We start from the raw sequence: 7,530 nt of genomic DNA on the forward strand, positions 1-7,530 counted from the left end.
ACCTGCCCTCCTTCCACTGCTTAAGAGCTTTGGAGCCAGACTATTCCGTGTGGAAATCCAAGGTCAGCCTTCACTTACTGTCACTTAATGTGGCTTCAATTGTTTATTTGTAGAATGGGGATAATAGTACTTACATCATAGGGTTATTGAGAAGATTAAAGGAAATATTAGGAAGCCACTTAGCACCATGCCTGGCATAGCTGTAGTTGTTACTGTTGTTTTATCCAGCACTCCGCTATAGCTCACTGGGGTTCCCCCTCTATTGTACATACACATCCCTCCCCAGAGGCCAACTCCCAGGCTGCCCTCAGCCAGCTGAGCCCACCCTCACAGCCCTACCGCCCGCCCTCTTACCCCTCTACTCCAGGCAGCCTGGGACCCTCAAGGCCTGGGTACCGGCCATGTATGCCCAGCATCCCTTCTGCCCAGAATGCCCTCCTCTCCACCTCTTCCCAACTCTAACTACCCTCTCCTTTCCTTCAAGTCCCAGCTCCAGTCCCACTTCCTCCAGGACGCCTTCCCTGACTGACCTCTGATCTTCCTCCTGTGAATTGCTGAGGTGCTCTGAGTGAGTCATTGCCACTTAGTACTGCCTTGGAATTCCTGACTCTGTCAGTAAGAAAGCCTCTTCCTTCTTCCTCCCCACAATCTCTTAAAATTGAAAACAGCATTCTACAGGCAGATTTGAAGCACCCTAAATCAACCTGCTGATTCCTGTGTCACCCCACATCCTAGCACCTGCAGTCACCCATCACACATCTTCCTAGAGCTGGGAACAGGGTCGGGCCCAGAGACCACGCAGTGCAGGCCAGTTACCCAGACAGACAAACAGAATACCCTACAAACTGGGAGAGGCTAGAAGGATCCTCACTCTTGTCATTGGGGTCCGTCCCAGGAACAGTTCTGCTGAGGGATGGGGAAGCAGAGAGGGGCATCTGGAGCGGAGGCTCCCTGAAGCTCACCTGTAGGAACAGGTGTCGAGGTAGACCCTGCAGCCTGTAGAACAGTGGCCTGGAGGGGAGGGGAGGGAGGGGCAGGACTCAGACTCCACACCTTTCATGGGGAGAAGGATGCAGACCTGTTCTGGGAGGCCCTGGAAGATGCTCTGGGAACCAACCGTGAGGGTGGAAGAAGCTGCAGGAAGCAAATCCCACCTGACACCCAGAAACTCTAACCATTCCAAAAGCCCAGCAGCCATGGCAGCAGTGAGTTCTCCACTGGGGAGGTGGGGGGAAGGGGTAGGCAGAGGCTGGTCAGTGCTGGTCAGGGTGGGCTAGAGGATCCCTGCATTGGGTGGGAGAAGGATCAGAATTCTTCTTAGATTCTTTCAGGCTCTGAGAGTTAGTGTCTAAGACTCAAAGTCAGCTAGCAATGTAAAGATCTGGAAATCTGGTTCTAAAATTCTATTTAAAATTCTGAAATGAAATACATCAAATTAAAAATTTTCCAGTAGCCATGTTTTAAAAGCAAAAAAAAAAAAAGGTGAGATTCATTTTAGTAATACATTGTATTTAACCCAATATATTTAAAGTATTATCATTTTGACGTGTAATTAATATAAAAAAATTATTAATGAGATGTTTAAAATTCTTTCTTTTATACCAGGTCTTCAAAATCCACTGTCCACTTTGTATTTTACACTGTCCACTGTGTAATTAATATAAAGAAATTATTAATGAGATGTTTAAAATCCTTTCTTTTGTACCAAGTCTTCAAAATCCACTGTGTATTTTACATGTTCGGCTCATCCCATTCAGACTAATCATATATCAAGGGCTCAATAACCACATGTGGCCAGTGGCTACAGTGTTGGATGGCACAGTTTGGAAACCTAAAATCTATGACTCACTTTGCTGAAATTCTGGGATGCTGTGCCTCTGAGATTCTAGAATTCTGCAGCGTACTCATGTTCTGTAATGCTACAACTGTGATTCCACCAGACTAAAATGTTGCCCCAAGTCTGCGTGCGGATAAGGCTTCTCCCCACATATCTTTTGTGTGGAAAGAAATCTAGGCCCCTTCAAAGCCCCTGGGTTGGGGGAGAGGGGAGCAAGGAACCCTCCCCTCAGCTGCCCCCACCATCTGGCCCAGGCGGTGGAAGAGGGGGTGGGCGTGCCCATGTGCCCAGGGCGCTGGCCTCTCCACGTGGAGCTGCCTCTCCCACCATCCCTCTGGCTCGTCATTTCTCCATCCGTGCGCACAAGCCTGGCAGTGGGACTCCTGCCTTTGAGTCCTCCTGGGGAGGGGGGCTGACCCTGCCCCCCAGCCTTGGCTTCTGTCCACTCTGGAGAGCATCTGGGGGGGCTGCTGGAGCAGATAGAGCTGGGGAGTGTGGTTCAAATCCCAGATGGAAGCCCCTGAGGATGGAACTGGTCTCCATCTGCTCGAGCCTAGGGCCCAGAGACCCACCCATTGCATTTCAGAAGGCTCACTGTGAGGTCCTGTGATATAGCCTGAACAATGCAGATAGGGAAAGTGCGGCCCAAAAGCAGAAGGGATTTCCCCCCCAGGCATAAGTCGAGTGTTGTGATCTGCCAGAAGGATGCCTCCTGCTTAGCCACAGGCCTCCTCTTCCTACTCTCAAACTCCCCGTTCCATCTCTGCCTGTGGGGGAAGTCAAGGCGCAAACCTGGAATGGCAGGGTGTTAGCAAGGCTGCTGGAAGGCCCCACAGGGGTTGTATCCAGGGGGTGACTTCTTGGCTTCGGGATACTTGTGCAAGGCCCGGAGTGTCCTGCTTCCAACCAGGCTCTTCCCAGGCTCCCCCTGCGGCAGGCCCATAGGCCCTGCAAAGGGTCCGGAGAATGGGCACTGGGGCACAGGCAGGAGTCTGGGTGAGGCAGAAGCTGGAGCTGGGTGGGGAGGGTCTCAGTTGACATCAATTAGCTTCTGCATCTGCTGGTATCCAGTTCTGTCCTCTATTTCAAAGTCCTTTCACAGCCACAGTCCCATTTATCCTCATGAGAGCCCAAGAGGAAAGGTGGGAGGGAGGATGTGCCATCAGCCCATCAACTCCCAGCACGAAGGCCATGCAGAGGGCCTGGTGCTGGAGCTTTGTTACTGTCCCATTTTTCACAGGTGGGGAAACTGAGGCCCAGAGTGGGGCTATGACCTGTCTCGGACTATAGAGCCAGAGGGAGGCTAGGTCTAGGCCCCTGGGGAATCATTGGCTCAGCACCCATTCAGGGAGTACACCCGCCCCACCCCTGCCCTCCCATCCTGCTCCACTCCCAGGCACCCAGAGGCTCTGCAGCTGAGGAGACAAAGATCAGGAGTTACCCGTAGCCATATTTTCCAGGCTGGGCTGCTTCCAGGCTGGGTTTCCCCTCGGAGGAAAACCCCAAGGTTGTTCTGCGTGGTCAGGAGAACCAGAGAGGAAATGACAAAAATCCTGCTACAAAGGCCCGCAGAAAACAGTCCGACCTTTGGCCTCTAGGGATCTGGCTCTGCCAACGTGGAGGCACGGAGGTGGCGGGTAGGGGGGTGCCGCAGGAAGGTAGCCCTGGAATCCTGATTTGGAAAGGCATCAGCTTTGGAGTGAGGTGGGCCTGGATTGAGTCCCAGCACTGCTACTTAGTTAGTAGCTCTGTGATCTTGTGTCTGTGACTTCAGCTGGGCTCTCTCCGCGGTGAACTGGCTGATACCCATCTCCAGGGCAGTGGGCGTCTGAGTGTACATAAACTAAGCCCATAGTTCTGGCTCAAATGCCCTTCCAAGAACTGATCAGTTTTGGGGGCCCCCATCTGCCATACTTCGCTGTCATAAAAATGCTCCATAAATATTTTTTGAATAAGCAAATGAATGAATGATTTTTGCCAGCCAAGAATACAGCAAAATATAGGGGAAGGCTTTGAACTAGTCTCTCTGGAGATCTGACAGATTCTGTAACAGCTCACAGGGTAGCCTCATTTTTTAAAGCCCCTAATAATAAGTAACCTTTCTGAAGCACTCACTATGTGTCACGCTTTGTTAAGAACCTTAAGAGCACCTAGTTCTCCCAGCAACACTCTGAGAAGGTGTGACTATTATCCCCATGTTTCAGATGAGGAAACTGAGGCACAGAGAGGCTAAGTGACCCCGTGGTCACATTGCTGGTTTGCCGTAGCACCTAGACGTGGACCCAGCCTTCCTGCCCCCAGACCCCATGGTCTTCGCTTGCCGATGGCCGAGGACCCCTTTAGCTCTCCCTTCCAGGGTCCTCTGGCCAGGACTCCTGTCACGGAGGGCGCTCCCCTTCCCGGGCTAGTGCTGGTGCTGTTCAGGGCTTCCCATGGGTTTTGGAGACTCCTGCAAATCAGCCTTTGGGGGTGTATGTGGGAGATGAAGTGGGAACTCTACCCACTCCAAGACTGTCACCCCGGCCCTTTGTCAGAGATTAATTCTCACAGCTTTCTGGCTACTTCCTGCCCAGAGGGAGGCAGGAAGTAAGGCCACCTGGTACTTGGGCTCCAGCTCCTTTGTTTTCCTTTAGCTTATCCTCCCTCTCCCCTGCCCCAGCTGTGGACCTTCCTCTTCCTTGCCCAACCTCAGACCTTGACCCTGAGGTTCACTCCCAGGCAGACTTTCCAGTGTGAGGACAACAACTCAGGGCTGGGAATCCAGGGACTGGGTTCTATGTGCTGCCAAGAACGGGGGAGGGGGGGGGCTATTTTCTCTCCGTGGAGGGGGCATATTTGGAGAAAACCTGCCCCAAGATGGGGGAGGTGGGGGTCGGGGATGTGCCAACAACTCACATGGGCACATCAGTTCTCAAAGAGGCTCCACAGTGAATGTGTGGGATCACCCTGACCACCCTGGTTAGAGATGAGTAGGTTTATTATCACCCCAATTTAACAGAAGAGGAAGCTGTGGCCCAGGAGGATTAAGTGACTTGTTCATGATTATGCAGACATTTAGGGGCAGGAGCAAATGTTTACCCAAGTCTCCAGAGAGTGTATGATTATAATAACTATTATTATTATTGCAAATATTTACCAAGCTCTGACCCTGCCAAGAACTTTCCTCTCATTACCTCATTTAATCCTCTCAGAAATTCTAAGTAGTGATCCCCATTTTACAGATGAGGAAACTGAGGATCAGAGAAGCAAATCACATGCCCAAAGTCTAGTTATTTGCATCCACTAGTCAGGGTGTGAAGGAGATTTGAACTCAAATCTGTCTGGCTCCAAAGTCTCAGGTCTTACAGGAAAGACAGGGCCACCTCCACCTGGGATAGAGGAGTCACCTTATTTCCCAAAACAGGGCCTGGAGCAAGCCTGGCCTCACCATCCCCTGTTTAGGGTGCTGCTTTGGGCCTGGTGCACATAGCCCCTGGGAGCCCCTCCGGCAACGGGCTCTGGGAAATGTAGCAGGTACTGCAGGACTCTGGGACATGTTGGGGCCATGTCTGTGTGTGAGCAGCATACCTGGTCTAGGCCTATGTGACCCTGTGACACCCTCACAGATGAGCTCGCACATGTGTGCACACAAATTCCTTCCTTCCTTCATTCATTTACCAAATGCCAGCGCACCAGTCTTCATACCTTCATATTTCTACACACAGACATTCCAGTTTTTTTTTTTTAGACATTCATTTCTTTTGCTGACCTCCCCAAGTAGGGACAGCTACAAAATTGATGGGGCCCAGTACAAAATAGAAATGCAGAACCCCTTGCTCAAAAATTAAGAATTCAACGACAGGCACAGCAGAGCATTCAATGATGCATGAGGCCCGGGTGAGTGCACAGGGGGCCTGCCCCTGGGCCTGCATACCCCAGCTCACCTTGGCCTCTCCCTCCGGACCTCCCCTCCTGCCACCCCGTCCTCCTTTCACATCCTCACAAGGTCCATGATCTTCTCCACCTCAGGGCTTTTGCAAAGGCTGTTCTCCCTGCCCTGAACACTTTTCTCAATCATTCTCTCATGAGGTCCTTCTCATTATTCAGCTCTCAGCCCAAACACCACCTCCTCAGGGGTGCCTTCCTGGTCCTCCAGCCTCAAGTGGCCACCCACTTAGCTCTTCATCATAACTGCTGTTTATCCCTTCCTAGTGGGCATCAATCTGTGACCTCAAGTGTACTTGTCAGTTTACTGTTTATTATCCATCTTCCCTGGTAGAATGTCAGCTCCCCAGCGCAGGGCCATGTCTGTCCTGGTCAGCACTGAATCCCAGGGGCCCAAGCCAGTGCTTGGCACATAGTAGATGTTCAATAACTATTTGTAAAACAGTGAATGAATGGACACAGACACCCTTCCACCCCGCTCTCCCCGCAACATTGCTCCGCACCCTCCCTGTGCACCCCAGATAAGCACAGGGGTTCTCCCTGAATGTCCTGGTGCTCCAGACATCCCGACACAGAAAGCTGATGAGACCCAGACGGGCAGGCGGATCCTGAGGCCTTGAAATGAGGACAGACGGAAGAGGCAAGGCCTGGAGAAAAAGAAAAGAAGATAGAGGGAGGGAGGAGAGGGGAAGAAGGAGGAAAAGTGGAAAGAGAAAGGAAATGGAGCCAGAGGAAGGACAGAAGAGGTAGACAGAGAGGGGAGAATGCATTGGGCTTGGTGATAATCCCATTTCTCCTCTTTATTAGTGAAACTAATAATTACTATTAATACCTAGCCCCTCCCTGGTCCCTTCATCCAGGCTGGTGGGGAGGTTTTGAAGATGAAACTCTGGGGGCGCCTCTCAGATGCAGGTTTCAGGGCTTCACAACCACTAATTAAACTTGGCAGCCCCTTCCAATTAGCACCCTACACCCCCTCCCCCGGGATGCTCTGTCACCTGACTCAGTGTCGTTCCAGGTGGGAACACTACCTGGGCCTTGAGGGAGGCTCAGTTGCTGCAGTTGGGGAGTGCAGGGTGGGGATGTCGGCAGAGACAGTCATGGGGGAGGTGCTAGAAAGAGGAACCTCACACCAGGTGGCACTGAAACCCAGGAGCCCTGCTCCCAGCTGAAATTACAGCCCCATCCCAGAGGCTGCCCTCCCCCCAGTGCCCCCCCAGGGTCTGTGTCTCTGGGCCCTGCCAGATGGCAGTGGGGGAAGTGCTACTGGGAAGGAAGATCTCACCAGGCAAAGAGGCAGAGTCGGCATGTCCAGCTCCTCCACGTGGCCCCAGGGCCACCCGGAGTCCTGGTCTCTTGTACCTTCAGGGGCCATTTCATTGCACCTCCCTCAAAGAGGCCCCTCCTGCTCTCTAGCAGTCATGAGGGACATCAGCCCGGCTCCCCTGCACACCTGCAGCGATGGGACCCTCACTACCTCCCGTTACTGAGCTGCCTGGACTTTGGGCTCAGTGAGCTCATCCAATCCCTTGATATTAAATACAATCTAGAGGCTCCTGAAGTTACATCAGCAGCTTTCGACCTTTCCAACGAGCCCCAACTGCCTGCCCCATCTTTCTACTAGGATGTCACATTGGTGGCTTCAAAAATAACAGGGCCTGAGCTTGGTTCCCTCCCGCCACCCACGTCACGACCTCCCCAGGCTCTCCCATCTTGGGAAATGGCCCCACTGTCCACCCATTGCTCAAGCTTGGTACCCGGAATCATCC

Source organism: Balaenoptera physalus, assembly GCF_965194825.1.
Source record: "Balaenoptera physalus genome assembly, chromosome: 3".
Lineage (NCBI taxonomy): Eukaryota > Metazoa > Chordata > Mammalia > Artiodactyla > Balaenopteridae > Balaenoptera > Balaenoptera physalus.